The sequence below is a fragment of the Biomphalaria glabrata genome, chromosome 16 (assembly GCF_947242115.1).
Source record: "Biomphalaria glabrata chromosome 16, xgBioGlab47.1, whole genome shotgun sequence".
In the NCBI taxonomy this organism is placed as follows: Eukaryota; Metazoa; Mollusca; class Gastropoda; family Planorbidae; genus Biomphalaria; species Biomphalaria glabrata.
This window is the reverse complement of record NC_074726.1, coordinates 32,126,559-32,147,993: the sequence shown is the minus strand read 5'-3', so window position 1 is coordinate 32,147,993 and position 21,435 is coordinate 32,126,559.

Sequence of the window (21,435 nt, the reverse complement as noted above, 5' to 3'; positions counted from 1 at the left end):
ACAGCCGCAAGGCAGCAGAGTTTGGATTCTGTTTTTTCCTTCTAGATGGATGGCAAGCTAAGGCTAATGAGCCTTTCCTACCTGAAGATTACCTGGCTTAGTTGCCAGTTGTTCAACTTTGCCCCTTCTCTGCCAGACACAGTATCTTCTACATCATGCACTTTCATTATTACCTGTACTTGTTGCTTGTACTCATATTGTTATTTAAATAACCAATAACAAAATTTTTATTGTTTTATTCTTGGTATTTATTAAAAAGGATTTTTTTTCCAGTTCTCCCAATTAACAATGGTACAGTATCATGAAAGGCAACATTGATTTAAAAAAAGATGTGTTGTGCCGCTCTTATCATATTTATAAGTTGAATTTGTATTTGATGATTGCAGAAATGATGCTTAAAAGCATGAATGAATTCTTACTACTTTTATTTCAGGGGATTCATTCAACAGATGAAGTCAACTTCATACAGAATCTAGTTTTTTATGTGGAGAGAGCTTATAGAACACCTGACTATGAGCTTATAGAACACCTGGGAAAGAGGAAATATAACAATAAAAGCACAGAGATTCATGCCAGGTAAATATAACAATAAGGACAGAGAGCCTGATAATTATAACAATGGAGATACATGCTGGTAACTTAAACAATGGAAGAATAGAGATGCATGCTTACTAGATATAACAATGGTATAAAAGATAATGGAAACAGATATCCCCCAAAAAATAAATATAATATTGGATATCTAATTTTTTATTCATTAACATCTAATTTAATGAAATAGAACACATAATCTTATCTTATCTTATCATAAGCAAGAAATGCAAGATGTTTTAAGAAATATATTATTGTATTTGTCATCATTTCAGTTGGCATTGCTAGAGCAGCATTAAGGCAGTCAATGAATGCAACTTATTTGGTGAGCATGGAGCCACCTGGTCTGGGATTTTTGTTAATATTGATGCCCACCACAGGAACAGAACAATCTTACCCTGGGAATCAAACTCTGAGGTAAGCAAAGAACAAAGCCTCTTTGTAAAAAAAAATGCCCATGGAAAGATAACAGTAAAAAAAAAAAGTATGTGGGCAGACTCTTGGCAAAGTGCAAAACAATGAGTCCTAATAACCTAACTAACTTGAAAGGTTCTTTTTGGGGACTTGATGGTCAAAGATATTAGCATAGTACATGGGCTCTGGTGCTGTGGCCAGTTTGGAGATCTGTTTGTATCCTCTTCAGAGCTTATCTATATTTAACCTTATTTTATTCACCTCTTTATAACCATTTTACCATTGTAATATGAGGCCAAAGAAAAAAGAATGTATGTACTAGGTACTAGGCAGCCTAGCAGAGAAACTTCATTTTTGTAGATCACTCAGTCTACAACTGCTATTAGTCTTACATCTCCTATTCTCAACCACAGCAAATCTTACTCTATTCAGTTTGTATTCATGTTTGATTAATAGGAACTGACATTTATTTTGAATATCCCATTATTAGGTTTCTGCACAGTCCACTACATGGTTTTCATTTTGCATGATTAACCTCGCTAATTCAGACAAACTGTTCAATGCTCTAATGACACCGGGGAAGGAATACTTGGACAAACTTGTCCTAGCATATGGAAAAAGAAAAGTGCTTTTATCTTTGTGTCTTTCTTAGTATATTATTAGGTGTGTTTTGTATTTGCAAATTATTGTTCAGTGTTTAATGTTTTATTACTGTACTTTTTAGTCTTTAGTTCAGAAATTTCTAAATTTAGTGACTTTACCAATGGTGTTACTCAAATGTGAATATTTGTTTGTTATAAATCTCATGGCTCTATTTTGCATCATGTATTTCAATTTTATGTTTATGTTAGGTTGTTTTCATTTATTTGGGAGGGTGGGGGGAGGTAATTACTTATACCAATTATTAAATCATATCATTTAATGAGCCATAAAAAAAATTGTTACTTGCTTTGAAAATAAGAAATATGCAGTACATATGCATTGCAAATAAATGAATCTACAGATGTAGCAGGACTAGTTGAAAATAAAGCACTTTTATGGCATAATGTGAGATCTAGTCAGTTTCATCAGGAAACCAAGCACTTGACTACTCTGCTGCCATGTATATTCCTCAAAACCTAATCTTGTGAACTTTTAATGGACAAGAATCCTGGATCTTGATATTTGCATACTCTTGTATCCTTGAACTTTTCGAAATGACTTTATTTTTTTGTATCGCAGAACACTGATGCCTCTCTTCTATTGAGTGTAAGTTGGCCTGCATTAGCCATAAATGAAGATGATGTTAGAATGAAAACAATTGAGAAGGTCCTTCGCAAGTTAAAAGGCAACTTTGGTATCAAACATTTTCCTAGAGATAGGTACAAAACAGCTATAGAGGACAAAAATAGAAAGTATTACCGCCCTGCTGAAATAAAGGTATGAGTTTAAAAAAATTGTTTAAAAAAATAGTTCTTACTTTACATTTACACACTGTTTTAAGTTTGTACATTTTTGTTTCAAGTTTCTCAGTACTGTTTTTTTAACTGAAGTAAACAAAGAAAAGTCAGTTTATTCAATCTTTAGACACAGCAACAAAACAGCAAAAAGAAACTACATCCTAAAAATAGACTCTTAGCCAATAAATAAAGAAGAAAATCCTGTAATAGACTAAAACAACACGAGCTTCAATAAACACAATGATTTTATTCGTCCTTATTTATGCTCTCTACTCCAGCCACTTGTTCTCTATACTCTGACTTCCTTTTACACACAGTCCCTGACACACTGCTGTTCACTCAAGCATGTACACTCAAGGTCCACTGGTCATTTCATACGCAGGCACACACACTGCACTACCAGCCACGCAAAACACATACACTTACTATCACATCTCCCTCCTTAAAAGCTTTGAGATATCAATTGACTATACAAATGATTTCTGTCTCACTATAAACAAATGAGTAAACTGAATACATGTTTAACACAACAGAATGTTCAATTGTTAATATTATCAATAGTAACAATATAAATTATAAATGTGTAGTAAAAAAAACAACAACAGTCTAGGTTTACAAATAGACATTAATTATATACAAATTGCATAATAATAAAAAGATATACATGTATCTAATTATCTGCGTCAGGGTAACGTACTGGTGGCCAAACTTGCCTACCATATCGAGTTATTACAGGCGACGGATTGGTAGTGTTAGTCTGTTCCTGTTGCACATTTGTATCGCTCACGTTCTCTGGCTGTGTGGTTTGACCATTAATGACTGTCTCTGGGGTGTCCATTTCAAAAATATCAGGCATGACCCTTGATTTTGTACATGTGTCTCTTAACATCCTTCTATTTCTTCTGTAAGTTATCCCATTCAGTGTTTTTACCCATTATGATCTCGGGGTCTCCGCTTCTGAGATGACCACTGCTGGTTCCCATAAATCGCCAGGCTTCTTTTGCATCCACACTTTGCTCTCAGGCTGAATGTGTGGTTGCTCGGTGCGCCTCGCTGTTTTGTTGTAATATTTTGCTTGATTACTTTTTCTTGTTTTCCAAGCATTTTCTTTTTTGTCTGGGATTTGAGGTCTGAGATAGGCCTCCGTTGTCGGAAAATTTGTCCTCAGACGGCGGCCCATGAGCAGCCGTGCAGGTGAAGGTCCATCAGGGCATGGAGCATTTCAAAATTGCAAGAGGGCCATGTATGGGTCTTGACCCGAAGTTCTAGCTTTATTTAGAAGCTGTTTCACTGTTTGTATGGCCCGTTCTGCCATACCATTAGATTGTGGAAATCTGGGGCTAGACGTAATGTGCTTAAATCCCCAGCTTTTAGAAAATTTCAGAAATTCTTGACAAGCAAATGAGGGTCCATTGTCACTAATTACTTCCCTTAGAATACCATGTCGAGCAAATTGTGATTTCATATGTATGATCACATCTGAAGCCTTTAGTGTTGGGATAAGATTTATCTAAAAAAAATTACTATAGTAATCTACAAGTAGCAAATAGTTTTTACAGAGATACTCAAAATTATCAGCTCCAATTTTTTCCCAAGGAAGTACAGGAGTATCATGTGGTAACAATGGCTCCTTTTGCTGGGACTTCTGGTGTTCGTTACACACTGCACATGTTGATACCATGTCTATAATCTGCTTAGACATTCCAGGCCAGAAGAACACCTCCTTAGCTGTAACAAGACATCTATCTCACCCAAGATGACCTTGGTGCAGTCTTTGAAGCATTTTTTTTTTGCAATACTTTTGGTACTATTAATCTTTCTCCTTTAAAAAGTAAACCATTGCTTTCACTAAGTTCTTCTTTAAATCCTGAATATGCTCAAAATTTCAGCTCTCTTGTTTGGCCAGCCTATCATAATATTATTCTTTAACAGCCTTAAAACAGCATCATCTGCAGTGGCCTGCTGAAAAATGTTCATATATTCATCTGACATGGGTAAACTATTGACGATCAGATGAACTTGCCAGTCATCACTTGAGGGATATTTGATTGGTAGCGATGCTCTTGACAGTGTGTCTGGAATAGACATTTCTTTGCCTGGCTTGTATTCCAGCAGTATTTCATATTTCATTAGTCGAAGAAGCATCCGCTGAAGCCTAGGTGGTGTAGATGCCAAAGGCTTTTTGATAATCGCTTCCAAAGGTTTGTGATCTGTTTCAACCTTTATTGGACGTCCATACACATAGTAATTGAAATGTTCAACTCCAAAGACAATGGCAAGCATTTCTTTTTCTATTTGTGCATATCGTTTTTCACAGTCTGTAAGAGATCTTGAGGCGTAAGCCACTGGCCTTTCATTCTGCATTAATACTGCTCCAAGTCCCTCCTGTGAAGCATCCACAGACAACTTGACTGGCTGTGAAACATCATAAAAGGCTAAAACTGGGGTGGTTGTGATCAAACTCTTTAAATAATCAACAGCCTTCTGATGTTGTTCCAACCATATCCACTCGTTGTCTTGTTTAAGTAACTCTCTTAATGGGGAAGTTATTTCTGACAAGTTCTGTAAGAATTTACCAAGATAATTAATCATACCCAAAAATCTTTCTAGTTCCTTGCGATCTGTAGGGTATGGCATGGATTGTATTGCTTCAATCTTTGAGTCATCAGGCTTTATACCACTATCTGTAATGATATGTCCTACAAACTTGACTTGTCGTACTCTTAGGCTACATTTAGATGGCTTCAGTTTGATTCCTTTCCTTCTTGCTATGTCAAGAACTTGCCTAAGTCTATCATCATGCTCTTCTATTGTTCTACCTGCTATCAGTATTTCGTCCATGTATGTCTCAACCCCTTGTATAACGTCGAAAGCTTGGTGGAAACGTTTTGCAAATACTTCTGCAGAAGAGTTTAGCCCAAATAGTAGACGAAGGAACTTGTAGAGACCAAAAGGTGTGTTAAACGTTGTTAGATCTGTACAGCTCTTGTCTAATTTAATTTGCCAAAAGGCAGAGTTGGCATCTAATACCGTGAACACTTGACCGCCACTTAGTTGACTAGCTATTTCTTCTATAGTAGGTAATTGATAGTGTTCTCTTTGAATGGCTTTGTTGAGGTCTCTAGGGTCTAGACATATCCTTAATCTGCCTCCTTTCTTTTCAACAATAACAAGTGAGTTGACCCATGCAGTGGGATGATCTACTTTTTCAATGACACCCTCATCTTCCATTCTTCTCAATTCATTTTGTAATTCCTCACGTAGTGCCGCTGGGACTTTCCTTGCTGCGTGTACAACAGGTTTAATGTTGGAATTGACCTTTATAGTATATTATATTCCTCTTCCATGCAGCCTAAGCCAGTAAATACATCTGCGTAGCCTGAGAGTGTATCGTCCTCTATAAAGTCAACTCTTCTGATTAAATTCATTTGTTGGCAGCCTGGTAGACCCATAATTGGCTTTGAATGTGTCTCCACAATTTGAAATTCTATTATGGCTGTCTTACTTTTAACAGTACATTTAATGTGTGCTTTGCCAACAACCTTCAATCTTTCTCCACTGTAAGTAGTAAGTTTGGATGTTGATTCGAGAAGTTTCTTTCTTTTTAATTGCTTGAAGATTCTGTATTGACTTGTGCTCCAGTATCCAACGTGAATGTGACTTGTTTGTTTTCAGCAGTAATGAGTGAGTTCCATTCGTTGCTTAGACTATGGGAGCCAATACTGCCGATGAAAAATGTTTCCTCAATGGAGTCATCTCGACCTTCTGACTTCACTATACTTACAGGCTTTGATCTGCACACTGACGAAAAATGACCTTTTTTATGACATTTGTGACATGTTTCCCCATAAGCTGGGCACTTACGTGGTCTGTGTTCCTTGCCACAATAGCTACAACTCACATTTCTTTTTGTTCTTTTAAAGCTATTGGTAGCTGAATTCACAACGTGTACCCCACTTTCTTCATTCATGAGCTTAAGCTGCCATTCAGTTTCCTCAGCTGCCCGACATATATTTTCTGCCTTGTTAAGGTCTAGATCTGGTTCTCTCAAAAGTCTTGCTCAGGTGTTCTCATTCCTTATGCCACCAACTATCCTATCTTTTATTAGGGAATCTTTAAGCAAATCAAACTCACATGTCTTTGCCTTGAGTTTGATGTCAGTGACAAAGTTGTCAAATGACTCTCCTTCATGTTGAGAACGCTGGAAAAAAACATGTCTTTCAATGGTAACATTTTTTCTTGGTAGACAGTACTTCTCAAACTTATTAAGAATGCAGTGAAGTGTATGGAAGGACTTGCTAATCTCACATTCATTACATTCATTGTCCGTCCATTGGAAAGTGTTATAGACTTGCACTGCTTCCTAGCCGATCACATGCAGTAATGTCATAGACTGTACTTCTCTGCTTTTGGTATCCAGTCCACTTGCTATCGAATATATCTGAAAGGATTGTTTGAACCTTTTCCAATTTTCTGCTACGTTGCCATTTAATTCCAGCGGTTGTGGCGGGTGGAGTCAGTCCATCTGACACCATGTAATAGACTAAAACAACACGAGCTTCAATAAACAATGATTTTATTCGCCCTTATTTATGCTCTTTACTCCAGCCACTTGTTCTCTATACTCTGACTTCCTTTTACACACAGTCCCTGACACACTGCTGTTCACTCAAGCATGTACACTCAAGTTCCACTGGTCATTTCATACACAGGCACACACACTGCACTACCAGCCACGCAAAACACATACACTTACTATCACAATCCAACATATCTTGGTGTAAAACTAGACCAAAGACTGTCTCTAAAACACTTTATGGCAGATTTAAAAGAAAAGGCATCACAAAGATTAAACATAATAAAACACCTAGCAGGAACATCCTGGGGAGCTGAAAAGAAAACCTTAAGACAGTTATACACTGGATATGTCTGGATAACTGTCTCTCTATACAAGTAGCTGCCAACCAAACCTATCAATCATCATTAGATACAATCCAAAACCAAGCCTTGCAGCTTATTAGTGGAGGTATGAGAACTACTCCCACAGCAGCCTGTGAAATAGACTCCAATATTGAACCTCTTAAGTTAAGGCGCAACAGAGCAGCATTAGAAGCTATTGAGAGATACAGAAGGTTGGAGGACGATCATCCAAATAAATTACAAACACAGAGAAATAGGAAAAACAACCAAAAAAAGCAAAGGACTCTGATCCAACTTACTGACGAACTAGCCCTAAAACACCACCTACCCAATAACAGAGAAAAAATTACCAGGTTTTCAAACATTACACCCGGACTAAACTACAAACAACCAACCATCAAAACACATTTACTAAATAACACCTTAACAAAAGAATCAAATCCACTGGAGCTCAAAGTAGGCACGCTTGAAACAATCGAAAGGTATAAAAATCACAGCTATCCATATTTATACAGACGGATCGGCTTTCAAAGCTACCATCAATGCTGGTCTTGGTGCCTTCCTGGTCTTCCCTAAAAATAAACATTTTGAGATAAGTGCACCCTGTGGCGATTACTGCTCAAACTTCCAAGCCGAAATTGAGACAATTACCATAGCACTTCAGACAGTGGAAAACAAATTATATGAAGGAGTGCAACCACCATCAGATATTGTTGTCTTTACAGACTCCCAATCTACTCTGCAAGCACTTAATAGCAGCACCTCAAACAGCCCAAGAGAGTTGACAACACTCATTGTGATAATCCACCAGATGATATCAAAATTAAATATCAATATCACACTACAGTGGATCCCTGGACACATTGGCATCATGGGAAATGAAAAGGCAGATAAGCTATCAAAGGCAGGTTCATCTATGGAACAACCAGATAGACCTGTTAACTACCTCACCCTAACGTCAATGTTAGTCAACAATCACAAAGAGGAGTGGCTCAACCAATGGGCATCAGGAGACACAGACAGAGACATGTACAGAGAAATGACTAAGCCTAACAAACTGGACAGTATTAACTTCCTCCCCCGCAAAGAACAATCTACAATCTTCCAACTAAGAACAGGACACACACCACTATTAAATTACCACCTGAACAAAATAAACTCCACACAACTACCCCTTTGCAGACACTGCGCCCACCCCTTTGAAACCGTAAACCATATCCTCTTTGAATGCCCCTCCCTAATCCACCTTAGGCAGACCCTACTTCCACTACAGCCCAACATAACCAACACCCTCTACGGCAGTACTTTTTTTCCTTGGCACAGTCTGCAAAAGACCTCACAGCTCAGCAGCAATAAAGCTGGCTAGAAGAAGAAGAAGAAACTGAAGTAATAGTACATCTCCCACAATTTGAATTAATTTACCCAAAGAACCCAACTATGTTTAAAAATTAAAAAAAAGATTATATTTATGAAAGTACTAAAAAAAATATTTATGTTTTAATTGGTTTTAAAAGTTATTTGTTCTGGTACAGGTGCATTTCAACTAAGCACAAAGCCTCCCTATTTCAGATAAGTTTCTTTTATAATGTGCTTCAACAGAGCCATGATGTTTACCTGTCCAATTCATGATGAGTTTTGAAAAAAAAAAAATATTTTTAGAATAATTGAAAATGATAGAGCCTAGCCTTCTGAATGAAACCTGTCCCACATCTCTAGTGTCACTTCAACCCATACTTATATCAAGTCAATTGCTACATTTAAGATTATCTTAAAATATTTGTTTGATTTTCAGTTTATAAGCACAGTAAGACTTTCTGATCTTTTGGCATCATTTTACATAGCTCAGGTAAGGCTCATTTTTCTTGTTAGTTTTACTTTACTACCTTAATGTAAAAGTATTTGATCAGTAGTTGTTTTTTTTTAAAAGCTAAAAAATCTTTCAAAACCTTCCTTGGCTTTTTGAAGGATCATCTGAATCATCTTCTTCTTCCTCATTCTTATTTTTATGCTGGAGCATTCAGATGACTTAACCAATATTTTTATATCAACTGCGCAGTGGTTTTAATCAGGGATCTCTCCATATAGTTTTCTTTCTATTGGGGTGTATTGAAGTCAGTTTCTTGTACAGGCCTCATGGTAAAGAGAACAGTTTTGAAGGACATTCTCTGGTGACACTCCACATAGGCAGATTTCACTGGTTCCAATTTTGAGCTTCTGGTACATATGTTGTCTCATTCTGTTGTGTCCAGTCCTGAGTCGAAAGATTAGGCATTGATCTTTTCGGGATAGCTTATAATAGGCATCAATCTTTCTTGTCTGAATCATCTAAAATAAAACATCTATTAACAGCTCACATCATATTTAATGTATAGTTCGTTCATTATAATTCATAGGACACATCTGTCCTCTAGGTGGCACATTCCATTTTTTTGTGCCTTTGTGATGAGCTTGGAATGTTTGGCTGCATACTGGGTAAATGTAAGGTTGTGTGGATTTCTATATTATTTCTTTCAAGGCTGATTTTTTTTATCCTTTGCAGTTTGTACTCCTATTCTCATAGTGTGGTGTCCATATGCTCTATCATTTTGAGCTAAGCTTCATGGCATGCCTTCTATACACTGTCCATGATTCAAAGCATAGAGAATTGTTGAGAGGAAAACAGTCAGACTGACCTCTAGTTAAGTTTGTATGGTGATGGCTTCTCTGTGCCAGACACTTTTGGTCATTCTGTCTTAGCTATTTGGGAGTCTATGTCTAGGTATCATTATGTGTCAGAACCAAGTTTAAGCTTGACATTTTAAGTTCCTAAGTTAATTGATCAGCAAACCTTTCTTCTCTACTATATCATGTAATGTATGCTAAAAATGGTTGTTGTTTTTTTTTTCAATATGTAAACAAATATTTAGTGAGGATAAGACAGTTCAAATGTTTTTTTTTTTGTTTTGAAGAAGACAGAAACTGCCACACAGTCTGCTCTGAACTCCCAAGAGTACTCCAAATTACCAGGTAAAAGTTTGTGATAGAATCTAGTGACTGTTGATTATTATGAACGAATGATAAAAGACTGGATATAACTTATAAGACATGAAATCAGCTGTTTAATCTAACGCCATATTGGTTGACAACAACAGTTACAAGGGATGTTACTCCCAAACACTGATTGGTGCAACCTATATAAAACACACATCAACATCCTTCCCTTTCTATAGCTAAGAAAATACATATCAGAAATATTTGCAATTAAAATAACAAACATTAATAACTCATCATATTTTATAAATATTATAACAACTAAAAAAATAAAAATAATTTTCAATTGAGAGTGTGACACATATAGAATAAATATTTCAACATGCATATTAATATTGTCATAAAAATTCTTAGTACATATCATAATCCCTATGCCACACATGTCTATTTGTTTCTCGAGTGCTAGTTCTTGTTGGCATATTTCTATCACAATTATTGTCTGGTACATGAGAAACTACTCCAGACTGTGCTGCATGTTGAGAACAGTTATCAGAGAAATCTGGCCTTTCATTATCATCATCATCATCCAAGACATTCCCATCATAGACATCTGTGTCAGTGTCTTTCAAAATAGTTTTACTTGGCCTAATGTGAAATCTGTTGCGTAAGTAGAATCCTCCATTATCTCCCTTGATCTTATAAGATCTTGGAGATGGTTGTTCCCTGATCATTCCAGGATACCACCCAGTTTGACCTGGGTTTTGGTAATAAATAGTTTGCCCTAGATGGAGTTCTGGTAAATCCCGAGCTTGCTTATCATATTGTCTTTTTACTTGTTGTTTATAATTCTCTTTCTTCTCAGCTACAACATGTTCACTTAAACACTTTGACGTGCTGGGAATGTCCGAGGACTTCTTTTGAGGCACATTTCAGCTGGGCTAAATCCAGTACATTGCCGAGGTGTATTTCTGAGTTCCAGTAAAGCTTCATATGGATCATCACCATTATGTTTAGTTTTCAGTATTAAATTCTTCATTATCTTTACAGCAGCTTCCACCTTCCCATTTGTTCTCGGATAACCAGGATCTGATCTGATGTGATTGATGTTCCATCACCTTGTGAATCTCAAAAACTCATTTGAACTAAATTGTGGACCGCCATCTGTTATTAACATTTTTGGAGCACCAAAATGAGCAAATTGTCCTTTTAATTTTCTAATCATATCTTGTGATGTTGTTGTTGAAAGATAATCATACTCAATGAAATTAGAGTAATAATCAACAGGAATTAGATACTGTCTTCCATCAGGTCAGCTCCAACTTTTTCCCATGGAACATTTCCTTCATCATGTTGTATAAGTGTTTCTCTCTGGTTCATATGTTTTCTTTCTTGACAAGCAGTGCATGTCTTTGCCATCTGCTTTATTTCATCAGCCATGCCTGGCCAGAATATCGTCTGTCAGGCCCTCCTCATCATTCCATCATATGCAATGTGTGCTGTGTGCAGGTTTTTCTTCATTTCTTGACGCATACTGAAAGGTATGACTATTCTTTCTCCTTTCAAAATTACTCCATTACTAAGTCCCAAAGTATCAGCAAAATCAAAATATGTTCTTATCATGTTGTCTAAATCTTGTTTTCTTTGAGGCCATCCTTTCATAATTAGCTTTGATAATTTATTTAATGTGTCATCTAAGTCTGTTTCTTGTTTTATTCTTTCTAATAATGGATCCGGTATGTCCACAACTTGTGTCTGGCATATGTTAAAAACTTCATCTTGCTTCTCCTCTTGATTGCCCAGTCGTGATAATGTGTCAGCACTGAAATGAGAAATCATAACGATTGCTCCTTAACATCAAGTTTTGTAATCTTCTTGGAGCCTGGTTTAGAGGTTTTCTTAAGATGTTTGCAAGTGGCTTATGATCATTTATTATTATGACATGTCTTCCAAATGTATATTGATTAAATCTTTCTAGCCCAAAAATCACGGCAAGTAGTTCTTTTTCAATGAGCCCACCGTTTTTCCGTTGGTGTCAATGCTCTAGATGCAAATTCTATTGGTTGTCCTTCTTGCATTAGTACAGCTCCAAGTCCATGTTGACTACTGTCCACTTGTATTTCCAGTTTCTTGTCAGGGTTGTAGAATATAAAAAACTGGAGTATTGGTAATCATTTTTTTTATCTTGTTGAATGCCTCTTCACATTTTTCAGTCCATCTAAAATTGCAATCTTTCTTTGTTAGTTCTCTTAATGGTTGAGACACTTCGGCTAGATTGTTCAAAAATTTTGACAAATACTGCACCATTCCACATAATTTTCTTGCTTCCTGGCTATTTTCTGGTTTCTTCATTTCCAGAATAGCTTTGATCTTCTTTGTGTCAGGCTTTATGCCTTGTGCACTAATGCAGTGTCCCATGAAACTTATCTGGTCTTGTTTCTATACTGTTTTTGTTTCATTTGATTTAATGCGTTTCTATTTGCATCTCTCTCTTAATCTCTTCAGTTTGTCAGAGTGATCTTTTTCTGCTTCTTCTTTGGACTGACCACATCCCACAATCACGATATCATCAGCCACATTAATGCATCCTTCTAATCCTAACAATGCTTCTGTTAACTTCTTCTGGAATATTTCTCCAATTACACTTAGTCCAAAAGGAAGTCTTGACCATCTGTACCGCCCATATGGTGTGATCATGGTTGTTAGTAGACTAGACTTTTCATCTAGACGTACATGCCAGTAAGCCTCCTTTACGTCCAATTTAGAAAATATTTTAGCATTTAGGAACTGTGGCATTACAGCTTCCAAAGTTGGTAACTTAAAATGTTCTCTTTTTAAAGCAGTGTTTAGATGTCTTGGTTCAATGCAGATCCTTAAATCCCCATTTGGCTTTTGAACCACAGCCATCTGGCTGACTCAATCTGTAGGTTCATTTACAGGAATTAATATTTTCCTTTTTACTAATGTCTCTATTTCTGCTTCCACTTTCTTTTGAAATGCAAATGGTATATTACGACAAGGTGATACCACCGGAGCTATGTTCTCATTGATAGTTAATGATGTTTCACCTAAATCTCCCAGATGACAATCCATTGTGTTTACTTGTGATATGAATCTATCTTCATTTAATGTGATCAGACTTAAACTTTGGCATGTTTTACGGCCTAATAAGCATTGATAGTGGTTCTCTACAACTGTGAATGTTACTAAATAATTCTTTTTGTTTTTAGGATTTGTTATTATTAAGTTAGCAGTGCCCTCGTTTTTTAATTTGGAATTATTCCACATTGTTAATGTTTGAACACTCTTCTTAATTTGTGTCTTTTTAACGTATTTCTTATATATAATGTTAACATCTGCTCCTGTGTCCAGTTGAAATCTTATTTGTTGACTATTTATCATGAATAGTGCTGTCATTCTGTCCCTATTTATGTTTAACACATTAATTGATTTTAATTGTTCCTCTTGGTCAAATTCATCCATTGCATTATGCATATGTATTTTATTCTTAGTCTTACACTTAACTGCAAAATGATTTTTGCCTTTGCATTTATTGCAATTTTTTCCCCAAGCTGGGCATGCTGTTCTGTTCACTGCATGTCTGCCTCCACAAAACCAGCAATCTATTAGGTTGTTTCTGTTGTCATTTTTCTTCTGTTCTATCTTATCTATCTTCACAACAGTTTCCTTATTTATCTCTGCCAATCCTTTTGCAGTTTGCTCGTATGTTTGGCATATCTCTATGCACTTCTTCAAGGTAAGATCATCGTGATTCAGTAATCTCTCCTGCAATCTTTTCTCCACGGCGAATATAATCTTGTCTCTAATCATTCTATCCTTTTCTTTAAAATTAAATTTTTTAGCCTGAGCTCTAAGCTGCGTAATGAACACATCACAAGATGACACCTTTTCTATGTTCCAAAATCTGAAACTTTCCAGAACTTCATTTTTTCTGGGGTTGTAATAGTCGCGTAATTTCTTTAGTAATATTTGCGGGTCATTTACGTCTTCATTCTCATCATACTGCAACTGCTCACAAATCTCTTGGGCCTGAAGTCCAGCACAATGTAGTATTATTGCTTTTTGTCTGATTTTAGGTTTTTCTTCAGCTCCTATTGCTAACAGAAACAGTTCCACTTGTCTTCTCCATTGGCGAAAGTTTTCACTGACATTACCTTCAGTCACATTTAACTCTGTTGGTGGTTTAAGTAGACCTTCTGCCATCTTCCACGAAAACTTCACTATAGTATATCTACCGTAACTGAATAACCCAGAGCCTCTCTATATATATTCAATAATATTCTAGACTGAGACTCTGGAATCTACTAGATCCTAGATCTACACTTTAGATCTATTTTTTTTTTTTTAATTTAACTAGATTTATATCACTGATATAAATCTAAATTTAGTTCTTGTTACCGCTGCCACCATGTTGATTATTATGAACGAATAATAACAAGACTCTGGATATAACTTATAAGACATGAAATCAGCTGATAAAATTATGCAATGACATTTTAACATGAGTTGTAAATTGTTTTTTTTTAAGGCCCCTTCATATGTTGACCTAACAAAGTCAAAGTTGCCAAGGAGAGTTGAGTAAATAGAAGGTTTGTGAATAAACATTTATATAAGTTGTTTATAGACATATTTTACTATCTTGCCCTGGATGTGGCAAAATATGTAGGTCACAGCTGGGGCTGTGTAGCCACGGGAAATACTGCATTCCTCGCTAATCTTCGGACTCTTAAGACAAGCCTTATTATTACTGGCTTACAAAAATGGAAGAGCTGCTATTAGTTTTGTGTGCTCTGCCAGTATGACCATCTGACTGTCATGTTTAGATCTCAAAAACTAGAAAAACAATTGAGTTTCAGATTTTATGGTATTTTGCAACTTGCTAAGTTTATATTCAACAACTAATAATTGCCTTGTCATAAGGAGTCCTTTTTTTAATCTTAAGTATCTAATCAGTTTTCTGTAAAAACTTTTCCTTTTTTTTTCTGCTATCTTTGAAAGATTCTAATTTGTTGAATCTGGGAAAAAATGGGCATATTGAATGGTTATCATTATGATAGTGTCAAGATGTATTTAATTTTTATATACAATTCAAATAGCTAGTAACTTACATATTTGTATCATTTTTTTTCAGCGCAAAATTTTCATTTATTAACTTTTAAAGCAATAACACAGATGAATGTTCAAGTATCCACCTGACTGATGAATGTTCAAGTATCCACCAGACAGATGAATGTTCAAGTATCCACCAGATAGATGAATGTTCAAGTATCTACCAGACAGTTGAATGTTCAAGTATCCACTAGACCAGTGATGCCCAAAGTACGGCCCGCGGGCCAGATCCGGCCCGCAACGTGAGTCCATCTGGCCCGCCGAAACGTGTAGAAAATCCCCCATTTTCCAAAATAAAAATTGAATTGTAAAAATGTATCTTTACTTACGTTAGGGGCTTAGGGCCCTCAATTTTTCTCCTGATGTTTTCCTTGGCATTTAACATTTGTGCGTTTATGAAATAGGTATCTGAGTGTAGAATGTACATTTTCTACCAGGAAAAGTGAACGGTTCTTTACTTTTTTGTGGAACATGATAATAAGCCAACATATTTTGTTTTATAAAGAAAGTGTGGTTATTTAATAAACAACAAAAACATATAAACGACATTATGAAACAAATATGACGGCATTCTTGGTTTGAGCCGCGAATAAAAGATTGTTAAACTACGCCTAGAAATTGGAGGATTGGTGGGAATATTTACCAAAAAGAGACAGGAAAATGACTCGGATGTAAAGCTAGCTACAATGTTGCTGATATTTTAAGTAGAGAAATGAAGCCATCTTCAGACGCGGGGAAAAAGGATACATTTCAAATATCCCATTAATTAAGGTCAATATCGTTTTTGTAGGCCTTTTTGTTCATGTGGCCCGCGACACGACTGTCGGAAATAAAAATGGCCCGCAGGTCGAGTTGGGCTGGGCATCACTGCACTAGACAGATGAATGTTCAAGTATCCACCAGACAGTTGAATGTTCAAGTATCCACTAGACAGATGAATGTTCAAGTATCCACCAGACAGTTGAATGTTCAAGTATCCACTAGACAGATGAATGTTCAAGTATCCACTATTTCATTAATTATCATATTTCTCTTTTAGGAAAATGTTTCTGTTTTCACTTTATTTAATTTTGTACCAGTCTAGTATTTTGTCGAGGTTGCCGTTTCTGTAGCAATAGTGGTTTTACAGGGTGGGGTCACTAGCCCCATGCCAAACCCTCCTCCTTTTTCACCCGGGCTTGGGACCGGCAGATGGCAAAGTTATATTCTACGTCAAAATGAATTACGCACACCAAGAGTTGCGATAACATGGAAGCCAAAACGAGGAAAACGCAAACAGGGACGTCTTTGTATTACTTGGCGACATACCTTCATGGAGGACCTCAGAACAGTAGACACCAGGTGGGAGGAGGCTTCAGACATTGCCAGTGACAGATCTTTATGGAGACAGCTTGCCGCCCAATGCGCCGAACGGCGCGGGAGGACCTAAGTCTAAGTAAGTCTAGTATTTTGTACCATTGAAAATTTATATTTTATGTTAGTAAAAAAGATGTTTGAAAATTTGTAGCAAAATTATTTTTTTTAAAATCTCTATATATATTAAAATATTAATTTACTCAACCTTGGAATCCTATCACTGAACTGGGAAAGCTAGCTTTGATTGTTTTTGTTGTTGTAAATAGCCATATGGATAGTATGTATATTATGCAAAGGTTGATTATTAGCTATTAAGGTTGGAGTTTTCCTTTTTTTTTTTTTTTTTACATGATTTCAATGTTAAATACCACTGTAGTTGTCTTTCTTATAATGATGTTATGATGTGGTCTTGGTATATTTTTTCTGTGATTAGATGTTGTAACATATAGATATTGACAATGTAAAAAGTTTATATACAACCAAGTTCATACATTAATCTATTTCACAATCATACAAACTATAAACTGCGTAAAGCTTTTTGTTATTATTAAAAATATAAACTGTAAAGTATTGGATACTATAATGCATTTTAATTGATTCTTCCCGAGCTATAGTTTATTGCATCTTCATTTTGTGTGTGCACAATCTATTGAATTAATAATGTAATTTTTTGTGAGATGATTTGTGTTGGTCACATGTATAAGTCATTAGTTTCCATCATGATTTTTTTAAAAGTATTTGTGTAAAACCAGAGAGGTTTCATTAAATTTGTACTTTATTAATTTTTTATTTTACATTTTTGTTTAGTTTTAATTTTAGTTATAAGCTGAATTTGTATACATAGCTATGATTTGATTTGATGGAATTCTTCTTTTTTATAAAATTTTACATGGTCTAAGGTTTTTGAGTTCATTGAAGCTTTTTTTCAAAACTGTCTGAAGAGTTGAACTGAAGACTTGTAAAACTATAGGCCAGCAAAAAATAACAAAAGCTTCCTCTCACCAGCCTGACTGAAATGATTGTTCTGTCTGGAAGAGATCCTAATTGATGTCTGTATCACACTACTATTTCCAATGCTTCAGAAGCTCCAGACACAGGGGCTAGAGATTGGCAGACTGCTAAGCACACCAAGAACTCCTGCCATCTTCCTTCTCTTTACCACACTCAACAATCCCCATTCCATTTGTGAAACAGAATGTTGGGATTGTTGACATAGTCAGAAGGGCTCTCTTCCCAACCAAGACTTGAGCAATGCTCTTCCATTCCTAATGAAGTCTTGTTTTCTTACTTCCTTGAAGCCTAATTGTTTTGACCCTGGGGGGGGCACTATGTTGTAGACTGGGATGTTTGCTTTCTGACAGCATTGTAGAATAATTATATTGTAATAAAATATTTTTCAAATAAAAAAATTAAATGAAACAAAACCTACATCTTGGCTATTAAAATCCAGGTTAATACTGCTATTTGTTATATAATGTATGTGTCACTGTCATGAGATGTATACATTGGATGCTTACATAAACATTGGTTTTGTGAAACATCAGTCATTTGTATTTATGACCCTACTCTAAATGGCCTAGAATGTTGAACATAAGAGTACCAGTTCAATGTTAGAGAAAAATAATAGTAAGTAGGGGAGACAATAAAAGAGTTTTAATATGTTCCATCTTCTTGTTTAGTCCACTTTTGTGAATTATAGTTGAAGTTTAATTGTGTTTAATCATATTAGCCACCCAACTCTATTGTAAAAATCGTATTATACAATGCAACTTTTATCTACAGATAATGACCCTGTAAGAAGTAAAGTACCACAATGACCAACCAGCGTTACTTTCCCCAACTACTGTCTTTTCAGTAATACGAGAGTGGGTACATGAAAAGTGGTTGAAATCCTGGGATGACTCCAACACTGCCAGGGGAGTCTGGCAGCACATGCGCCGCCCAAATCGAGAGGACCCGTGGTGGAGGCTAAAAAGGTCGGAACAAACAACAATAGCGCAGTGGCGTACGGGACACTGCCCCATAGGTGCGTACTTCGCCCGGTTCCGGCCAAATTTTGATGCCCGTTGCCGACACTGTGGGGAATCAGAAGAGACGGTGGCGCACGTCTTGCAAGAGTGTCCGCAGCTCCGCGAGCTGCGGGAGGACGTATCTAGTGGTTTACTAAATTTGTATGGAAGCTACGAGGCACTACGCCAAACAGCAGAGTTCCTTACCAGGGCACTACGGGAGACCTAGGTCTCCCTGCCTTGTCACCAATTGGAGTTCATCTCAGGTGCCCAATAGATTTGGTTGGACTCTCAGGCATCATTCTATGGCCTCCTATGGATCATCTCGGTGAGATGAATGCCTGGGCATTAGCTGTGGTTGGAACGATGTTGCCCACACATCAGTTCCTCCCTCTCCATGCAGCTGATGTATCCAAAGGAACGGCAGTGCCGATACAGTTTGGGGTTAGCGGCATCGCAGGTTCTGCCAGAGTGTAGCACTGGGTGCTGCAAACTGCCTTAGGGTCGCCAGCTCCTGATTTTTCCTCAGGGTTGACTCCCGAAGCCTTTTCCATGATTGGGTATAGCTGCAAAGCAACAGAGGTTTGAATTCAGAGTTTTCCTTCTCCTAGGTGGGTAGCCAGCAAGGTTGTCATAGCCGGAAGTGGTAATGGATGAAAGCACTCCACTACCTATAAAATTCTTCCAAATGGCATGCATCTCGAATAGCCTCTGACAACCAGTCCAACTCATGGCCTTCATGTGTGGCTCAGATATTGAGTCCGGCGGAACTGTTCTCACTAACAGGAGAAGGGGCAAAGGCGAGTAACTGGCACCTTAACCAGTAAGCTTCGGGCAGGAGGGGCTCAGGCATCGTAAGAATCAAAGATCCCATTCTTCAGCAACATTTGAACCCTTAGATCCCCTCAGTTTGGAAGACAAGCACTTAACCTCTCACCCACAGCATCCCAAAGTTAAAATTTATTTAGCATAAATATTTAAATGTCTAGATCCTCTGTTACTATTTGCAGCACGTTTTTCAGCATTATTACATTTTCAACTAACTGTTAACTGTTACACAAGAAATGCTCAAATCTTATTTTCAACTAACTGTTAACAGTTACACAAGAAATGCTCAAATCTTATTGATTTAAGCAAGTACTTATATATACAATGCAGCCATTGTAATAGTAATAGTAATTAGAAGCCTAATTTTACAAACTTGAATGACAGCAATTTGGTTTGGAACCTAATTGTCTAAATTTTTAAAAATATATTTTTATGTTTTAAATAAGCTCAAGACATGCCAACCTATTTACCCAAAAAATTATTTCTGTACACTTGATTTTTGAAGAATTATTTTCATAATGCTTTCTAGTGTCTTTATCAATTGATATTAAGCCACATCTGGGTACTGTTCATGCATTACTTTTTAATGCCCTGAGTATCAAGCACACTGATCTAGTTCATTCATGTTCAGATTCTATTAGCTACCCTACTAGATGAAATGCCCATACTCATTCCCAGCTATCCTGCAGGAGGTTTGGGATGCAATAATCTTAAATTGCAAAGGAACATCCAGATGTAACAAATTACTGACAAAAGTAAAAAACACACTGACAACATATTTAATAAGAAAGATACCATGATTTAATAAGTTGAAATAAAACATCATGAATACAAACAATGATTCACTTAAGGTTAAAATCAGATCAGTGAGTAAACACAAGTTCTGTACTGATTCTCTAGTAGATATTTCTATCAAGCTACAATTGATTTCATTGTAAGTCATGTAGCAAGGAGTTGCACTAGATTTGGCGTAGGCTTTGATGACTTTATTTACTGCTTCCAGAAAATCTTTCTCTGTAGCCATCTTTCTATGAACCCTGATAGCAAACATTCCAGCTTCTGTGCCAACACTACGAATTTCCGCTCCTATTGATAAAAGCAAATAAAAAAGTAAAAATAAAAAAAACAATAGACCTCTTTTGTTTTTTAACCAATGCATTAACAAACAAATGATTAATTCAAAACTTAGAAAAAAAGCATAAAAACACAGACAATATGGAGTCACTATCAAAATAATCAGTATGACAAGATTCTAAATAAATACTATTCAGATTTATTTCTCTTATAACCACGGCATGGGGGGGCTCAGCAGCCCAAACCAACCTAAGAAAAATAGACAAGGTTCAAAATATTGGTCTAAGGATAATGACAGGAGCAATGAAAACAACACCCATAAGAGCTATGGAGAAAACCGCTGCACAAAACTGGCACAAAAACCATCTCAAAAGGACCAATTTCATACAGGAATCTCTAAGCCTAAAAAAGAAACACCAACTTGAAAAAATTACTCTGGAATCCTCAATAAACTATAATGAATCTCCACCCTGGGACGAAAGCCCTCTTCCTACTATAAGGGACCATATTGAAAACATAAAAAGAAAATCTGTTAACAGACCAACAGAGCTCAAGGAAATAGTGAACTGTTTTCTACATACCAATTACCCTAGCAATCAGTGGATCAGATTTTACACGGATGGCTCATCCCATAAAGCCACCACAAATGGAGGAGCTGGAATACTTATCGAATGGCCAGATGGAGGAAAACTAGAAAAATCCATTGC